The sequence below is a fragment of the Lathamus discolor genome, chromosome 5 (assembly GCF_037157495.1).
Source record: "Lathamus discolor isolate bLatDis1 chromosome 5, bLatDis1.hap1, whole genome shotgun sequence".
NCBI lineage: Eukaryota > Metazoa > Chordata > Aves > Psittaciformes > Psittacidae > Lathamus > Lathamus discolor.
Genome location: NC_088888.1, coordinates 119,166,486 through 119,187,032, shown reverse-complemented (window position 1 = coordinate 119,187,032; position 20,547 = coordinate 119,166,486). Strand labels below are relative to the sequence as shown.

The following is a 20,547-nucleotide window of genomic DNA, read 5'->3' as shown; positions in this document are numbered from 1 at the left end:
ATTCTATGATTCTATGACTTAGTTTGGAGAAGAGAAGGCTCAAGGGGAGACCTTATCTCTACAGCTGCCTGAAAGGAGGATATAGTGAGGTGGGGGTCTGTCTCTTCTTCTAAGTAACAAGTAATAGGACAAGAGGAAATGGCCTTAAGCTGAACTAGGGGAGTTTAGATTGGATATTGGGAAAAATGTCTTCCCTGAAAGGGTGGTCATGCATTGGAACGGGTAAAAGTTCCATTAAACCTGTGGAGGTAGACAATAAAGTCCTGCTCTGCCACCTGAAAGCTGCCATTCTAGTGCAGTACATCTTCAACAGGTACAAATGTGTATATCCCTCTGCATGCTGATGGCTTATGCACCCGAGCATCTATTTGATTTAATTGGTCAAGAGTAACAAGGAATTACAAGCATTACTGTATTATGAATTTGATCCCTAGGGTATCATCAAAGCTGTTGAAATACACACCTGATCTGTGAGAGCTCACAGCACCCCAGGTTCTGGCTGGTTCATTTTAACAGTACTTGCTAGGTCAAGGTTTGAAGGCTTTGTCAAAATGTAGAAAATATGACTTTTTTGGGGGTGTCAGGCTGCAGGAGGTATCAGCTTTTGGAAGTGGAACTCAATGTCTTGTTTGGGATCAGTATGTTGGCAGATGGCTGCCTTTCTGAGCAGTCTCCTGGGTGCCTGGAGGCTAGCATGTGTACTTTCTTTATGAGACCTTGAAAAAGGAGACCAGATAGTGCAAGAATCTCTTACGGCATTGGCTGTCCTCTAAGTCCTCTTGGCTTGGGCTCTGTTTTAACTTCATTTCGCCATGTTAGCTGGGTGTTGTGTCCCTGTAGCTTCTGGCACTCTTCAGGTGGTTACTAGAGATACAGATTTTAGTGATAGAGCTTGTAGGTGTGTTGTAATCTGAGCAGCAAGATCACGGAATCATAGAATGGCTTTGGTTGACAAGGGCTTTAGAGCTCATCCAGTTCTAACTCCCTGTCAGGGTCAGGTATACCTTCCACTAGACCAGGTTGATCGAAGCCCCGTCCAGCCTGGGATGTTTAATCTTTTTTTCTCTTTTAATGCATGTGTCTATAACTTATTCATATGCAAATATAGAGAAACGCCATGAAAATGGGACAACATACAATTCCATAGTTATCTGTCCTTAGGGAAAGGGCTGCTTCCTCTCCATGCAGCAGAAATTTGTATGTTTACAGAGAGTTAAATATGAATCCCTTATAACTGATAATAAAGGACATCCATCCACTTGAATGTTGAAGAACTTGGAGTGTCTGTGCGCATTCATACACATGTTCAGTGGTAGTGATGGTAGATGATTGCAGGTGTCAAGGAGCAGTTGCTATACCTGGAATACAGCTAACCTGTGATCAGGCCCAGGAGTCTTGCAGGCAGGGAATATTGGAATTCAGAGCCTGAGACCATCTCACCCCACAGATGTGATGTGGCAGCTGAGGACAGCCTGCTACTAAATATATCCTGAGACACTGGTCCCTTGTGAGGGATGGGCAAACCCTGCGGATCTTGAGGTTTTCTGCAGCGTGACTTAAAGTGTTTATCAGAAGGGCAAAAACCAGCTTGAGCTCACAGATCTTATTTTTCCTATAATTCAAACCCACGGTTGACTTTTTTTTCCTTGCCCCTAAAAGTGATTCAGCTTCAAAACAAAAGCATAGTTTTCCTGAGTCTGTACTGAGTTAAGGTTAGGAAAGTATCCACAAAAGGTAAGCTGAGAATGTGCTCGTAAATATAAGTCCACCTATCTATCAACAGTTTTTGGTTTTAACTGAATTTGTTTTTCTGTGTCTGTCTTCTATATTCATCCTTTCTTGCCTTTCTTTCCACTCTATTCTATTTTGAATTAGTTTATTTGTAGTTTAGAAGGAAAATCCATCTTAAATACTTTTGAACCATGAGATGTAGCACAAAATTAGTGGAATAAGAAAGCTTTTCCCTCGCTATTTTGAAGTGATCCTTAGCTATCCTGCAGTTACATTTTCTCATTCTGAAGAGCTGCTCTCCATCATTACTGTTCTCCTGTTGGCTTTTTGTGTGCGCGAGTGTTGGTGTATGTGTGTGGAAAGGGTGATTGTCCTCTCAGTGATTTATTTTCCTTGAAGGTGCTTATGAGAAACTGTATCAAAGTCCCTTGCAAAATCTAAGTAAATAAAAATTCCAGGTTCTTCCATATTTATACTGAATTTTTAAAGATAATTTTGATATATCTTATATATTTATTTATATATCTATAAAAAATAGGCTTGCAGAATTTCTGTGAATTGCGTACAGCTCCATTCCCAAGAACAACTCTGTTTAGCTCTAGCTCATAAGAGCTGACTATTTACAATGATCTTTTTTTCCTTAAGTTCCTTTCTTAGGGGAACTTTCCACTCTTCAACAGCATGATGCTGTTTTCATGCTCTTTTCAGTTCAGTTTGCACATTATTTATTTGATGGCTTGCTGGTCCTCAGAGGAATTAGTCTGAGATGCTTACGTTTCTAATATTGCCTGCAATTTCTTCAAAGCCACTTCATTTTTCTTCAGGAGTGATTTGTTCAACTGATTATTCTATTGAAAACGTCTCAGTGGAATATGACTTTTTCCTAAGATATCCTAGAAATGCAGCAGTTGTACCTGGTGTGTTTCTTACTTAGTTTTGACACTATTCAATCAGAATTTCTGAAGGACTGAAGGGTGATTCAAAGCATTTGTCTGGAAAGCTAGCAGTGACCTCTTTGCTTTAAGATTTTTGAGCCATCTGTCTTGGTGTCTTGGGACATTCGCTCTTCAGGTTCTTTGAAGCATCTGGCTACCTTTTGTATTTCTCATTTCCCATGAAGTCGGCAATATTTGCGTCGCATGCTACTTAGACCTTTCAGGCATGATTGCCATTTTGTATTTAGACGTGAATACATTTGTGTTCTTTATCAGCCGACCAGATTTGGTTTGTTTTTTCAGCCTCTCGTTTGTGGCAGTGGCTGGGGGATGTCTGGAAGGAGTGCAAGGGAACATTCATGCCCACAGTGTAGTAGAAAACAGAGGAACCCAACCACCAGGTGCCCAATTCAGTTGTGACCACAGAGGGATATTTACCCCCTTTTATTTTTTTTCATGGAATACTTTGACATTTATAGGTAGGAGAAAATATAAGTGTTATATAAATGCTGATTAGTATGTTAGTTGTTATCTTTTATCAGTGTTGTTGAGGATGGTGTTTACATTGCTCTGACCTTCCACTGAAAGCTGTGCCTAATTTGTTTTCCCAGCAGCTGAAAAAGAACTGCAGACTTGTTGAGTTAGACTGAAAGTACATTAATGTGATTTCAAAGACTCGAAGTCCTCACAGCTGAAATGTAGAATGGTTGGCTGGCCCTCAGTTTCTTGCTATGATTTGACTAACTTTGTGGGTTAAACACAGTTTTGGATCACAACAGCTGCCTGCCGTACACTGATTTCTAGTGTCGGTATCTCTAGTGCCAGTGACTTGCTTTCTGATGTTAGTTGATACTGGCTGTCAACGTTAATGGCTTGTTTGTTACCTGCTGCTGTAAGAAAGAATGTTCAGTCTATCCCAACTAAGGTTAAAAGGTTGGTAAAATTTTTACCTATCCAGAGAATAGTTATTTCTGGAAATTATTGATAACGGATGGGTCAAGATTGCTTTCTGTAATTCTCACCTGCCTTTATTTACCCTGGTGTTTCTATGTTCCACAACCTCTGTTTTGATTGATAGGAGAGACAATTTCTTACTATATAATGTTACAATATTCAGTTGAAAAAAGTCTTGGCCCTCACTGATATTTCTGCATCACCTTGGATTGTATTGCACTTATGTTCTATCCCACCCTCCAAAACAATCTGAAGATCCAAATGATCTGAAATGACCCAGTTGCTTTTGTTCTTCTAGCCCTTCACCACCTGCAGCTTGTCTTCTGGAAGCATAATGTAAAAATGAGTGAAGCAGTATTGTTCTGATTCTGAATATTTCCTAAAGCAGGTATTCCAATGCAGTCAGGGCTCACTTGCGTGACCTTTAACTTGGTTCCAAAATAGATTTTGGAAATCAGTGTATTGAAAATGCCATAAATTTCATGCAAGTTTACAGATCTCTCCAGAAGACGATGGCACTTTCTTCCTTTCTTCTCATTCAGTTCCTGTTATGTACCTGTCTTTGTGGATGGCCTCTGTGGATGTGAACAGGTGAATGCATCCCTACGAATAATTTTCCACTTTGTTAAATTTAAACAGCTTTGTATAGAAAGCAAGACTTAAGTTTTTCACTTTGCTGCTGATTCGACCCTGCTCTTGTCATTCCTAATCAGGTTTTTTGTCTGGTTCGCATACACAGTTCTTACAACGCAGGCATTTTTCGTTTGCTGAAAATAATTGTATCCAGAAAAAAACCCAAATTTAAATTTCTTAAATTAATTTGCAAGAAAAATTTCCCCCCAAAAAAAATGAAGCAAAAAATCAAAGTTAAATGTGTGGGTTTTGGAATATTTTAGAAATCCTGGAATGTAATACAGAATATTCCTCATGCAGTCAAAAACTGCATAGAGCTCTACACTTTGCATTAGTGGGCAGACAATGTAAGCATGTCCTAAGAGAGGCAGTTCTTTGTTCATAACATGTAGATGTTTTTCCTGTGCTAGCAGAACCAGCAGGCATTGATCCTTATGGCATGCATCTCAGCTGAGCCTTACATCCCTCTCAGTGCACTTGATTGCTTTTTCTTCTTTATCTTTGAAAACCACCTAAACATAATACAGGTGATACATCAGTGCAGCAGAGATGTCCTGAGTGCCCAGTGGAAGTTGTGACTCAGGTCATGTCCTGCCTAGAAAAAGTGGGAAACCCAAACTCTTCTCAAAGCTGTTATCTCCTGCGAGGTTTGGGTTTTGGTGTTTATGAAAGGAAGAGTACAGGAACATATTTAACACAGCTCTGTAATGAATGCCTAGTATAGCATCTGTTTCGTGCATAATTTTGTAAGCGTCAGGCCCGGTATTCAGTTGAAGAATGTATATAGAAGTCCAGTAAGGAAGGGCTGTTTGGTTTGCAGGTAGTTGGAAATATAAAATCATAGAACAGTTTGGGTTGGAAGAAACCTTTAAAGGTCATCTAGTCAAACCCTCCTGCAATAAGCAGGGGATAACTTCAACTAGATCAGGTTGCCCAGAGCTCTGTCTAACCTGACCCGAATGTTCCCAGGAATGGGTCATTCACCACTTCCCTGGGCAACCTGTGCCAGTGTTTCACCCCCCTCATTGTAAACCAATTTTCATATATCTAGCCTGAATCTCCCCTCTTTTAGTTTAAAACCATTACCCCTTGTCCTACTGCAACAGGCTCTTCTAAAAATTCTGTCCCCATCTTTCTTATAAGCCACTTAAGTATTGAAAGGCCACAATAAGGTTACCCCGAGCCTTCTCCATGCTGAACAACCCCAGCTCTCGCAGCCTTCATAGGAGAGGTGCTCCATCCCTCTGAAGGTCATTGGTGAAAGTAGTTGTTATTCAACTAGAAATACCCAAAGTAGGTATTTTTGCAACTGCATTTTTTTTGTTCAGGAAGTATAAGACAAGTGTGAAAACGCTTTTAAAGGTCTATTATTTTCATATGTCTGAAGTGACTCTAGTAGGGTTTGATCTCTCATAACTGCTAGAGGCATAGCCTCTCACCTCAGCTAGTCATTGTCTGGCTGATAGTAACCTTAGTTAAAACCATGTCTTAGTGCTTAAATAAACCATAGATTCTTGGGGCATGACATAACCACAGATTGACTTGCAAGCTGCCAGCATAGCAAACCCATGTTTTTCTATACCCCTTCCCCACTCATCCGCTCATATCCTCATTACTCAAACTGATAGGGGCTTTAGCTATGGATCTCCTCACACCAGCCAGCAGTCATCTTTCATTGTAAGAGATCTCCTTGGGGACAAATGCACTCAAGCAGTCTTTCTATCAGCTTTATTACACGCTTATTGATCCTAGTCAACTTTCAGCTGGTTGGATACAGCAGGCCAGATCCTCAGCTGATACGGAGGAGCTAATCCCTGGTTCTCTTTCTCTTCTTACATTTCTTAGTGCTTTTACTTAAGTGCAGTGTTCTCCTAAAGCATCTTGAACTTTTGGGTAGTGGGTATTTCAACTGCGAGATAGATAACACATTTCAAAGCTGAATGCTTGCCAGTTCAACAGGTTTCTGGCCAGGTTTTGGAAGGTCTTGTTAGCTCTTGCTGGTGAGTTGAATAGAAAGTTGTGATTAACAGGAAAGGAACAGCCATGCTTTGTACGGACATTGGCCTCGAGATGCTTGTTACTTCATATGAAATTAAACTCCAGAAACTTACAGATGTTCAGATGTGTTTGTTGTAACAATCTCTCAAGAACCATCCTTCCCAAAGAACGCAGCCAAACTTCTGAACTTGGTTCCTTTGGCTACAGCTGGAATCTGTGTATAATAGTGTGCGTTGTTGTCAGCTACCTTTGCAGACATGGCAACTCCTGATAAGTGGTGTCTTCGTTATCTGTAAATGCTCTGTATTGTGAGGTTTGGGCAAAAGAGCCTGTTTTTGGTACTCTTGTGGGAACTGTAGAAGAATCATCTATTTCACTAAATGTATTTTAATTTTATGATGAAAATATGTTGCTGTTGCCCCATATCTTTGCCATTTCTTTTCTACCTATCAGTCACTTTACAGGAGGTGGCAATAATATGTTATCATAACTGGTTCTGGTACATATAATCATATACTGTCCTTTACTACCCTAGCACAGAAGTTTGCAGGGGGTACTTAGGTAAGGTACTGTCAAACTGATCAAGTAGCATCTCTACTGTGTGAATATTCAGAGATCTGATGCACCTAATCTTTCAGAGGCATTGAGACACTCCTGACCTTTGTCATGCTGAAATCCCAAGAGACAGAAAGCTCAACTAAAATGAGAAGTTGAGCTCTCTGGACCTTTGAACCGTTGCCAAGCTTTGTCCCAGCATCTGTGACCCCTATCTGCTAGAAGAGCTGTTTTATCTGCTCTGGTTACCCATGAGCCATCTTAAATATGACAGGGTTATTCTTTCATATTCTTGGTGATAAATTCAAGTACAATATGTCCTAAAATACTTTCCGTAGTTCTGGAAGCCGTTCTTCTCAGGTCTGATCCAATACTCACTGAAGTCTGTAAGTCTCCCCATTGATTTCAGTTGACTTTGGATTTGATCCTTATTTAGGGGCTATAAATACATCACTGGAGGGGAAAATCCCATCCCAGAGTTCTTGATAGTTGTTTTTTTGCCCCAAAATGTCTTCTCTTTCTTACTCTTTTGTATTTTTGTCAGATGAAATCTGTCAAGCTCTGTTGTGTTTTCTAATCTTCCCTCTTCTGACAGGCTGCAGGCCAGCTGAAAGACAAGCTTAAGACTGAAAATTCAGTGTTTTTTCATTATGCTATTGAAGATGTTTTCAATAAAGCAGAGAGAAGGATATCACTTTGCCAATTTGGTGTCATGATGTTCCAAAGGTTTTGGCTGCTTAGCAGACTTCCAGTAAAAATACAAGTTGCTCTTCAGACCTCTTGCGGGTGATCCACACCTCTCTTGGAGCCTCCCCTTATTGTCTTGTGGCTTCAAATGGAAGAAAGCCTAAATTATTTTGGACCTGTACTAACAGCTCTTGGTATTATTAATAGCACACTGAGCTTATTATGTAAAATGTTCTGATTGCCTCTTGTACCTTCCATATACCAAGCACTAGAGCAAACAGTTATTGGGGAAAACATGACTTGGTTAACCAGCTTCACATGGAACCAAAAGTAGGTGAATATATAAAAGAACAAGGCATTTCTGTGAAGAATAAAGAACACGTTCCTGGGCTGTAGTGAAACAAACTGAAGCCCTTTCCAAGCTAGCATGCAGCATCCATTGCTGTTGGATTAATCATACATGCAGCTGTCCAGCTGACTCTTACTCTTCAATGCTGCTTTAGCTTCTACCCCCCTGAGCTGAGTTTTCCTGCTTCTACCCATTCCACTTTCATATTTCTATGATTTGGAAGTTAGTTACTGAAGGCTTTGCAACCAGCAAATTACTTCTATCACTTTTTGGTGCCTGTTGTCAGAGGCAGTAGTAATAGATCAAAATACCTGTCGGACAGGGTTTATTGTTAGTGTTCATAACACCCGTCCTATTGTGTATGTATTTAGTTATTCTGGCAAACATTATTATCAGTATGTATAAAAACTCTGGGGCTTTATAGATGTGACTAATAATCATGTGCTTTTTGATACATGGTTTAAAAAAACAAAGGTGAAAGCTAAGGAATGTAATTGTCAGAATTAAAAAACAACACAAAACAAAAACCCGGGCGTTCCGATGTCTAACTGCTGTATTGGATGGATTTAAAACAGAATTTTCCACTGCTATCCAGGGAAAAGAATCTGAAATGTAATAATACTTCTGGCACCACCTTCCACGAATCAGGCGACTGCGTTCAGTTAGTAGGCATTTAAAGTTCTGCAATAGGATACTTGCAGCACACTTCAGAGACTGTAGCTGCCTTCAGAGACATCCTCACTGGAGTCTGGGAAGCAGCCAGTATCACTGGGAAACATTTACAAAGAAAGCAGTATTAGTATGACTTGCTAAAAAACCCTAAACAGCCAAAACAAAATGCTCAGCCCTTTCCTGCTTTCCCCATACGTGCCCAGAGGTTCAGCCAGGTCCTGTGTGGCCTGGAGAGCGTTCAGCGTGGCTGACTGAAGTTGGCATTGAAGAACCTGAGCAAAAGCTTGGCTCCTTTATAGAACCACAGAATGGTTTGGGTTGGAAGAGACCTTAAAGCTCATTCAGTTCCAACCCCCTGCCATGGGCAGGGACACCTTCCATTAGACCAGGTTGCTCAAAGCCTTGTCCAACCTGTCCTTGAACACTGCTGGGGATGAGGGAAGCCATCATGTTGAAGGCTAGGTCTAATTTAAGCAGCACTCTTCTTTGAAGCCTTTGTAGCTCTTCCTTGTGAATGATGCACAACAGGATGAAGTAAAGTTGGTTCTGAGTATTTCAATGCACCCCTGGTTTCCAGGAGTAGTCCCTGTGTAGGTGTGGAACAGATACAGAGGACCTCTTTAACTGAGACATTGAAACTTAAAAGAACTGTCAAAAGTCCCTTTTTGTACAATTTTCAAGCTATGTCTTTGCATAGACTGCCCAGGTAACAGTTTGGAAAGCTAAACCATTGGAATGAGTGGATGTCCAACTGCTATCAGGGAAACTAAGGCAAACAACATAGATTACTGTAGAAAATATTCACCAATACTGAAAATGATTCCATAAGCCAACTACATGAATTCACAAGGTTCCACAGCTTGTACAGCCCTCAATGAAGCAAATATAGATTACAGAGGCCAAAGCCTGAGAAAAGCCAAAAAAGCAGAGCTGAGTCTTATCTAAGTTCTCAATTTTGAAGCTAATGTTAAATGCTTGTTAAAAGCCCAATGCTGGCTGCCGTAGTGTAGCTGTTTGAGGGCTAAACGGACCACTTCAGTCCCCAAGTACAGCCAGCCTGTCCTTCCCGCTATGCGGAGGCCTGCTAATAGGGTAAGGTAGTTACCAAGGTCAAGAGAGGTGGATGTGAAACGTCAGTTTGACTCAGTTGTGATTTCAGTGCATTTACTGCAGGGCAGTAGCTCCATCTGAATCGCAGAGCAATGTTTTCTTAGAAAAATGTTCAAAGGAAATATGTTTTTGACTAATGGATGAAAAATTAAAGTGAAACTGTCTTCAATTTATAAGAAACTTAATTTTCTTCCTCTTTTTCCCTTCCCTTTCCCTTGAGGTTTTCTAATGCATACAGAAGGGTATGTAGTGTGGTCATCTTTTTTTTTTTTTTTCTCTTTTCTAAATTTTTCTGCTGGAAAATGAACCTTTTTTTTTTTTTTTTAAAGCTGTTTTTTTTCCAGGAAGTTGTTTTAAACCACACTTTCATGGAAATAGTAAAATTTGAATGATTTGGTTTGATTTTTGTCTTCATTTTTCTAGAGGTGGGGTTTTTTGGTAACTTCACTCACGTTTTTTCAATGTATAAATAAAAGTAGGAACTTGTTTTGATAAATTAAGGCTAAAAAGCCTGTCCTGCTTGGTTTCTTCCTGGGAAGTTGCCCTGAAAATCTGAGGTTTTTAGGTCTTGCCGTTAGCAGTAGTTTGTGTATCGGAAGATGTGATCTAAGAAAACTGTTGGAGCAGTAACTTGCTCTTACAGACTTGGCTACTTTCTCCCCTCCACCAGCTGTTGGCAGAACCTGAGTTTCTCAGCAATAGTGCACGTGATGGTTGCACAGAGCAGAAAATCTTCCTCTGATATCTGATTTTCTTATGTAGAACTAATGAAATACCACTCCATTGTGGTTAAGGCCCATGTCTTCCAATGGATTATTCTATGATAATCAAAGATGGAGACAAATCCAATGGGGTACTGAAGCTTTTGTACTATTTTATAACTTCTTCCTTTCATTAATTGCAGCTCGAAAGCTCACATAGGTTTATTCAACCTCGTTTCCACTTCCTGATAACTACATTTGGGAAAATGAAGGGTTAATTACCACTTCAGAGGTAGACTTTATGCTTTTGTACGTTTGATAGTAGATAGAATACAAAGCCACATTCACAAAGGTCTCAGTGACGTCATATATTCTTGTGACATGAGCAAATCTTCAAGAGTGAATTACTGTCTTTGTCTAGACTGCAGGAGCAGGGATTGCTCTATATAATGCTTTGTAGGAGAGAATGTTTTGCCATTAGCTTAAAGTGGAGAGTGCAGATTCAATTTGGGCTCAGCAAATCATCACTGATGTATTTGTTATTTTCGCAAAGTCTATGGAATTATGCAAGCCACAGCTAGCTCTTTGAGTTCAAGTGGGATGTTCAGGCGTCTTTACAGGACTGTAAAGTTATGTGGCTCAGATATACTTCTCACCAATACTGGAATTTAAACATACTGTTGCATGGAAGTTATTTATTACCTCCTAATAGTTATTTTTATGTGTATGTACACTAGCTGTGAAGAGAACATGTTAGTTGTTCATTAGAATCATAGAATGGTTAGAGTTGGAAGGGACCTTTAAAGCTCGTATAATTCCAAACCCGCTGCCATGGAGAAGGGAGGCTGCTCAAAGGCCCATCCAACCTGGCCTTGAACACTGCCAGGGATGGGGCAGCCACAGCTTCTCTGGGCACCCTGTGCCCAGCGCCTCAGCACCCTCTTAGTGAAGAATTTCTTCCTAATGTGTTACCTAAATCCTACCTTCTTCACTTAAGACCATTTTCTCTTGTCCTATCCCCACATTCCCTTATAAAATGTCTTTCTCTGTCAAATTTCTTGTCAGCCCCCTTTAGGTATTGGAAGACTGTTATAAGGTCTCCTTGGAGCCTTCTCCAGGCTGAACAAGCCCAGCTACTTCAGCCTGTCTCCAGACCAAAGGTGCTCCAGCACCTTTAAGTCCTTTAAGATAGACCATTCCAAGAGAAGCAAACCAACTCATGTTCATCATCAATCACCCTGTAAACTGCCTAGCATTCATTCAGAGACCAGCAAGTGCTTAGCACAAGAGAAATATTTTAGCACATTGGGAAATCTGGAACGCGTTCGAAACGTGGGGGCGAATGATGGCAATACAAACAAAATAGTGAAAGGTTATTTTGAATAACTACTTGCTGCTGCTTTGTGGTTACCTTCAAGGGTCTCCCTTTCATTAGAATGATTTTCTTCCCCCCCTGTAATGCTCATGTTACACATTTTTCAGACAAATTCAGTGTATTGTTCCAGGAAATTCTGACTCATGAATGTGCTCTTAAATATTCAGCCTCTTCAGCTAGAAAATGTTGAGCACTCCTCTAAAGGAATTTATCATTAAGCAAGAGCCAGTATGAAAATACACAGTTACCAGTGACAAACATTAAGCATTTAAAGATTGATCTTTTCATTTATTTACAGATTAATCACCAGGTCCATCAAAATAATGATGTTGTTATTACCACCACTGGTACTACTAATTGATTTATAGATCACCTTGCACATGGCTCAAGGTGCTTTAACATATAGCCATAAAAATGACACAAAGCCACAAAGGCATAATAAAACATAATTAGAACAAATAATAAATCCAAAAGGTGCTAGAATTAGGCACATGGGAAAGAGCTATCGTTTTAGGAATTGCCTTCATCAGTGAAGGAGCAGTGGGAGCTGAATTTGCTCCTTTTTTGACTCCAGCTATCTTCTCTTCTAATGCTGGCCTGCAGTATTACAGTCTGAATCTCACCAACATAGACATAAAAAGGGATGGAGTATCAAAGCCCCTCAAACTCCTGCCTGTTAATTTTCACATTTTACAGTTGGAGGCAAGGTTTTCAACAATGCTTTCCCTGAAATTAGGTAACTCATTTCTATTGCTCAAGGTCACAGGTGTATCTATACCTTGGCATTAGAGTGCAACATACGCTCTTTACAGGGGTGAAACCTCTTAGTAGATGAACAGGAATCTGTTTTCTAAGCACGGGATCTACTTAATACTTTTCTACTACTTTTCTGTTGTGATGGGTTTATAAAATACTGGAACTGGAATCACAGAATCACAGAATCCCAAGGGTTGGAAGGGACCTAAAAAGATCATCTAGTCCAATGGACTTTTCTCTCTTAATTTTCTATGAAAGTGGTGATATTTTGTTGAGGATAACTTTTTTTTTTGTTTGTTTCATCAAAAATTTTGCTATTTTTAAAGGAAAAATAGAAAAGCCAATTTATTTTTGTTTTGGGATTTTTTTATGAAAGGAAGAACAGCACGAAAAGGGTGTTAAGGCTTACAGCAGTATCTTAATTAAAGTGTACATCCTAATACCCTTCTACAGTATCTCAGGTTACCCTTCTGCTACTACATATGATGCCTTTATCAGTAAAGCACTATTCTTCCATTTGATATCATAGGGTCCTCGGGTTCAGTTTTGATCATTTTGTGTTTTAATACTACATGTCAACATTGATATCGTATTATAGCTATAGAATTTTGTACTTAAGTTATCAGTATCTCCAGATATAGTCCTTCATGCAGCTGTACGTGATCTTTCCATAGACTTGGTGTGTGTTTGCCAGCCACTGGAGCCACAGGCCAAGGAGTGTTGAAGCGCTGTTGTTCTACTTCCCAGCCTAGCGAGGGAAAATTCCTGTGTTGGACCAGTTGGGAAGAAAGAGCGCTGGGAAAGAACTGACTGGGTGACTAGCAAGAGAGACGAAGCGAAGAGCCGGGCTCCTGAGCTCTTAGATGCGTTTTTCTGGGTTTTGAATTGTTTTCACATATTGAGCACCTTTAAGTTGTGTTTTTAATCCCTCTGATAATTCTAGCTTTGGGTGCTGAATCGGAATGTTTCCAACTGAATGTGAAGAGAATTAGGGTTCGGGTTCATTTGTGCTGTCACATTAGTGAATCAACAAACCACAACCTTAAACACTGTGAAATCTTTATCATCAAGTTTCCTGGACCTAGTTCCAAAGCTGGTATTTACGTACAGACTGCCAGAAAAGAGTAATGCTTGCTAGTGGCTGAAATGGAGACAATGCAGCAAAGCAAAAATAATACCTACTCTGCAATAGTTCTTGCTTAACCTGTCTCCATCATTTTTAAAATGGCAACATATATGTAACTGGATAGCTTGATATGAGCATTATTGCCTTTAAACTGGCAGTCTACCTCAGGAATGGGAAGAAGTCCTCAAGTAACTTAAACCATTGCAAATTTCTTCCTGGTACAACTGCAAAGCTCTCATTACATATATGCACATATATATATTTAATGTTATATTCTTTAATATGGAATTTACATAGTATGCACTCAAAATTTACATAAAACTGGGACAGAGAGTAGTGTGGTAGAGTAGTTCATCAGGCACACAACTGTCCCCATAAATAATAAATGACAGGAGGACAAAAGGTGGAATTTGAGATATGCTTGTCAGGCAATGTCACGTCATGTGTTTTGGGAAGGGCCATAGCAACGGTAGTGTCAGAGTCCAAATAGACTTGGAAGAGTCATTCTAAAATGCTGAGGTAGCAAATAGTTAACTTCTTAAAATCCCTTCTTTCCAAGTACTGTGGAAAGGCAAAAATGTTTCTTGGAGTTGCTCTGCTGCTGCTAATGACATGTAAATTTTTAACCGTGTTTGAGAGAACACAGCCATTGCACAATCCAGGGGAGGTTATCTCGTGCACTGCATTCTTCCAATCTGGGGAAAATAAAGAAATGCTGGGGTAATAAAGCTTTATGATTCAAGTCAAAGACATGACAGCTAATGTGTGATTGCAAAATGCCCCCGTTCTCGTACTGTTTATATTCTGCCCTCTGTGATTCTATATAAACAGACTCAATATATCTGTCATAAGTATCTGCTGGAACAGCCTGTCCCAGGGCAGATCTGAAACACTTTGAAATCTATGGAGACATTCCTGTCTGCTACCATGAGTCTTAAATGAAGCCTGAATCTTCTGGGCTATCTTTTGTTACGTGCCTTATTTTGCTACCTCTACCCAAAGCTAGATGCTGAAATGAAGCAATTGAGTTGTTGCCAAAGGTATTGAAAGAATCCTTCTGTTGAGGGTGTTGATGAGGTCCCTGAGGTCCTGGTGAGACCTGGTGCTCTTTTGTTGGTGAGTAACAGTTTAAGACTTGAAGTCAGGCAAGTGTAAGAGTGTATGCTCTACATGTGCCAGGAAGTAAGCTTGATATCATGTTTTGGATAGTATTAGAAACTGCCTTTTCATTCTGTGATGAGTATGCTTCATTTGACTTGTTAATTAATTTTTCTGTAGAGACCAATAAGCCTTTTACAGTGGTTGAAGAAAAACATAGGAAGGCAAAATAGTATTTAAAACCTCTCAAACCAAACAAAACCAACAACAAACCCCAACCAAACCTGCCCAGTGGGGTGTTAGCTCCTGTGATGGGGCTGTTGTCTGAAGGCTGGGGAAGAGATTGACACTGATCATAATCCCGTAGCTATGAAAAAAACAGTGGTCCTTCCTGGTAAAAGCATTCCTTGGGATCAGGGAAGTACATAAAAATAGCTCAGCTTGATGGTTTACTGATTGGAGGGTATTGTCATGCTGTGTTCCAGTATAGTGAGGGGTCACTAAGCTGGGAGAGAATACAGTGGCTGCAATGTTGCTTTAGCTGAACTGACCCATGACAGAGTGTGTAAGTTCTCTGTTGGTCTGTGATCAAGATCACACCCCTCTTTAATTTTGAGCTAATATTTAGAAATTGGGGACTTTTGTTGTCTCAATCTTCATGGGGGGTTGTGCGCTGTGTCGTTTGGGTTTCTTCTTGTTTGTTGGGTTTGGGTTTTTTTTTTTTTTTTCTTAAAGCTCTGTAGATTTGGGTCCTGTAAAATTTTAAGTGAAAATTTAGGCCTGCCTTTAGAACTAACCCTTGTTTGCTTTTAAGCCGTTGCTGTAGGGCTTGCCAGGGAGGGATGAGATTATTCATGTAGTTGAATGTAAACACACATGCTGAAATGCTTCCTGAATCGGGATCATAGCTGGGCACAGGGAAGCATAAATAGTGGATTAAATCAGTGGAACTGAGTCATTGGTCTTCTTTTTACCTAAATGTAGAGCTGACCATGAGGCTGTGTACCAGAGTTTTCCAGAAGGAAGTGAAACTTTAGGAAAATCACTGGGAATGTAGTAGTTCTGAAAGACATTTGGGTAAGAAACTATCAAGGCAAAACATTTTTACGTTCTTGTTTCATTTTGTAATATTGTTGAGTATTAAAAGACAAGGAAGTTACATTTCTTGTAGAATGTTGGATGCTGCGTTGGAGTTAACTGTGTTATCCTGCCCTTTTCCTGATCCATTCTCTACCCTTGTTTCTTTAATACTATGGATTTTAATTGAAATATTCTGATGTTAAACAGTAGAATACACTGGGATCACTGACTCTAGGTTGGTAGTTTCTAGGACAATGTAGAACAATGTTTTGATCTTAATATTTTTGGAATAACTTCAATTTTTTTCCAGTCCCAAATCTTACGTGTTCATGCTCATATCCCTGCGTTTTCTATTAGCTGTAAAGAGAAAACATGCCCAAATTTCTCTTTGTATAGTCATATGTGACAAGAAGTAGAATCAGATGTTATGCTTTCGCTACAAACTTATACGTAGTACCCTTGCAACATAATACTGTGCCCCTTTTATGTCAAGATGTCAAATCTCTCTCTATTTTTACTTTCACCTATATGAAAATGTCATCAGGGCTAAAACTGAGCTGTTTTTGGCACCCCGTGCCCTATAAAACATAGAAACATTACACTCATTAAATTTTATGAAAGGAATTCTTCTTTCTTAGTCCACCGCAAGTAACGTTTTGTGGTGTGTGTTTCGCGGTTAAAAGGCAAGAGCAATTTGAGGACTAACACCCCATTCTTCCTTTACTAAATCAGGGATATTCCAGTTGTTTAAAATTACAACTTTGTTTTACACTCCAAGAGTCCCTTGGAGAATACTTGAGAAACATGGGGAATGTATATATGTGTATATATGCATTTAACAATAACCAGAGCATGATGAAATGTATGGGACATAATGAAATTAGAAGTAGAGGATATGTATAGTTCATTTTTACTGCATAAATAACGTGGAGGAAACAGAACTAGTTTGGATAATCAAGATTTAAGAACCCAGAAAACATGCTCTCTATGCTTTGGGAAGAAAGCAAAGGGGCATCATTGTGGTGCTATGAGGCTGTTTGTTGGAATGCAGCATTTTGTGATGTGGAATAGGAGGAAAGTTTAAATAGCTATGGTATGCATACTTCAGAGCATAATATATTTTTCTTATTATAATAAAAAAATGCCCATTTTAGGATAAAACATATAGAAAAAATAGCCCTTGTTGTTCATGTTTCACTTATTCTGCTAAGTTTGAAACATATACCTAATCTGTTTGGCATTTTGGAATAGTATATAACAGAAATTAACTCTATCCAGTGAAGTCTTTTCTACCAGAGAATAAGGAAGAGAAATGTTATCCCGGACCCCAAATTGCATAGTCTGGCACCTATGGCTTTTTCTCAAATGAAGCAGCAGCTGTGTCAGTGTGATAGTTGAGACTTCTCGTGCTCTGACTCTTAGAAAACGTCTCAAACTTTGGTTATTATGTACTGATACTGTGGAATCTGGGTTTATTTAAAGCTCCAGATACTAGAATTTAGAGAATCTCAACTTGCAGTTATGACTTAAACCAAAAGTGCTGTTTTTTAGGGAAAATTGCAAAATATGATGTAGGTGAACCTAAGAGATGCAAAAACTGAAAAAGGAAGAAAAATCCAGGACACTTTGCTGCTACAGCTGTAGGAGGTTTATAGTCTTGATTCATGCTGTTCAAGTGCTTTATTCCAACAGTTGCAGTTAGATTTTGTCTTTTGTTTGAAAATATAAATAATGGCACAGCATTAAAGACCTGGAATACCACGCTCTGAGGAGTTAATTCTCAACTAACTATGGGCATTTAAGAATTAGGTAGTCTAATTTAGTCCTTGCTTTCTTTAGAGTCACTGGAGAGGGATGGCCACCTTTGCAGCCTTTTAGGGATACCTGCTTTTCTTATTACCCATCTTTGACTGGGCAGCTAACTCTTAAACGTGGGAAGTAAACTGAAATGTGTTGGCAAATTGAGCAAAATACCAAAACAACAACAGAGTGTTTTACAATCTGCCATAATGTTTCTACCTGTGCAGGAGATGGCTTGCAGACGGGCAGAGCTGGCCTTGCGTGCATATAGGGAGTTCCTCACTCTCTGGCTCATCATCTCAACAAGCCTGAACAGCATTCCAGTGCAGTAGTAGCAGCTGCTGTCCCTGTAGGTAGATGTTCTTTGAGCAAGGGCTTTGAGTTCAAGGCTTCCCCACTCACTCATGTTGGACTTACATTCTGTGCGATAATACTTTTAGAAAACAGAAATCTTAAGAAGCGAGTGCGTTGCCTGTTGCATTTGGCTGTGAATCTGTTAATTTAAGAAAAAACTATTTCTAGGACTTTAAGAAGTTGCTATTAATACTAGATTCTTTAACTTGGTGATGAGGGCATTTTTAAGAGCCATTAGAATCTATTGTGTATAGAGCCTGTTTGTTATTTTGGAACACTTAAAATTGCATATTACTGACCTGGGAGACTCTATTGGGCGCCAGTGTAATGTTTTATATTACCTCATCAAACCCTTTTTATATAGTTACAATGTTATTTGCTCACAGCTAAATACCAGAAGCTTGCCGACATGGCAACTGGAAAATATTACCCCTTTCTTAACCAGCACAACAGAAAGGAAGCGTTGGCTTTCCCATACACCACTGACAAGGTTCTTAATGCTATTAAAAGGCCAAAAATAATTGAGATGTGCTTGGGCAAGTGTAGGGTACATCCTCAGTGGCTGTATACTGATGTTGTATCTGCTGAAGGTCTATCCTGAAGATGTCATTCCCGTGCAGATAAACAACCATCTGTGTGCATGTAAGTGTGTGTGAAACACAAAGGCAGAGCATGGTTATTGCTGCCAAGATGGACTATGACACATACCGAACTCTTCCCTTCACAGAGCTGACAATAAATATTATGCGGTCATACATCATATCTCCTTTTGTGGTACATGGAGATGCATCCAAGAAGCTATACATGTTGAACGTACATGTACTACTTTGGAGAGTGTTTTTTCATGGGTTGCTTTAGAAGACTTTCTTTTAAAGCAAATATGTGTTGCTATTTTTAAAGATCTCTGTGTGTGAAAGAAATAGGAGCTGGCCATATGTTAGTATGGACAAATAACACGCCTACCTTTTCAGTTCCCTAGTGTGGGTTTGGCTTTTGAGGATGATAAAAAGGCCACGGTTACTGCAGAAGGTAAAGGCCCCTCAGTGTCGGTGGGAGAAGCACTGGTGACGTGATAGAAACAGCTTAGAAATTAATCCTTTTCCTTGACCCATCAGAGCTTGTGTCACCTTCTGTGTTTTTCTACTCTATCAGACTATAAGGAGAGATTTAGTGGAAGTCCCTCTAATGACTTCAGCGGTCTTTGGATCGCTGCTGCTTTGCACAATGCAAAGTACTGCAGTGTGAGCAAGGCTCATTTTGAAACTTATCTCCATTCTAACATTCCATCAGCAGATTTTATGTCATTCAGTAACTTAATTATGCAAAACCCCAGACTTTCTGGTAATATCAATTTCTTCAGACCTGGAACTCTGCGGATAAATAGGAATAAAGGGATAACAGGGTTTAGTTTCTTGAAGTAGAGGCATTCTAAAGCAAATAAGGGCACATTTGCTTTATAGCAAACTACATGATTCTGTCTTGAATCCAGCTTTCAAATATTTATTTTAAAAAGCTTCTGCTGCTTAAATGATTTTCAGTCTGTGTTGGTTCATTGTTGCTTTATCTCCATAGTTTATACAGCTGCCAGATACCTGTGGAGGGTCCCTTATAAATCAATTCCCCAGTAGTAATGTGCAATTGGCCTGAAGGGAGGCTCAGGTCACTTAATCTGAGAGGTGCAAAGAGGCATCTTATATATTGTTTGGCTTTGTTTATTTTAGTAAGACTTGAAGCTTTTGTGAAGTAAGAAGGGAGTTTCAGCCTGAAGGAAACGCTATGAACTGCCACTAAATCATTTTCCATTTTCTCAAAATACACCTGCATTTTGAAGTTCTCCGCTTTTATACTGGTCATGTTTCTCCCAGCTGCTTTAGTTGAGCCTGGGAAAAGGATCTGAATCACGACTAGGTTCATCTCAATAAAGTGCTATGTTTGAGGGCAGATGCAGAAAATATGTCAGGAGCATCATTTTTCTAAATGTCTGGGGAAAAGCAAATTTCACCTCTCCCTAAAGAATTTCTTTTGTGTGTGTATATCTACATGGAGGTATGCAGAAGTAAAAGGAATTGGAAGAGGTAGAAAGAACAACTTGAAAATTCAAGGCCTGACTTTTTAGCATTTGTGTTTCTTTACTTGAGAACTGTTGGTCAGATGCAGCTTTTGGTTTTAGTGATGCTGTGTGTGTGTGTTAGCATTTTTCACATAGGGAAATTGAAGGACAGGAAGACACAAACCAGTGAAGGGTCCTGCAGTGAGTCTGTGGATCAGCTGAGATTAGGACCTGGTTTTCTTTCTGACTCTTAATTGAATTCATTTTGAATTCATCCCATCCTCTCAATCTTGCCTGGTCAGTCAGTTTTTAAAGCAAAGACATGAGATTAAAGAGTCATAGAATCATAAAATAGTTAGGGTTGGAAAGGACCTTAAGATCATCCAGTTCTGACCCCCCTGCCATGGACAGGAACACCTCACACTAAACCATCCCACACAAGGCTTCGTCCAACCTGGCCTTGAACACTGCCAGGGATGGAGCATTCACAACCTCCCTGGGCAACCCATTCCAGTGCCTCACCACCCTAACAGGAAAGAATTTCCTCCTTATATCCAATCTAAACTTCCCCTGTTTCAGTTTT

General features: G+C 39.7%; 1 long non-coding RNA gene across 4 annotated transcripts in view; it reads left to right on the top strand.

Moving 5' to 3' along the window:
• Positions 1-20,547, top strand: part of LOC136014519 (uncharacterized) — a 141,495-nt gene that overhangs the window by 43,247 nt on the left and 77,701 nt on the right. The window contains exon 3 of one of the 4 annotated variants that reach the window (XR_010612752.1): positions 13,131-14,330. The exons of the other annotated variants lie outside the window; for them this stretch is intronic. This is a non-coding gene — a long non-coding RNA (uncharacterized LOC136014519). Of the gene's footprint in view, positions 1-13,130; positions 14,331-20,547 lie in introns of those variants that run through there. 4 annotated transcript variants of the gene reach the window in all.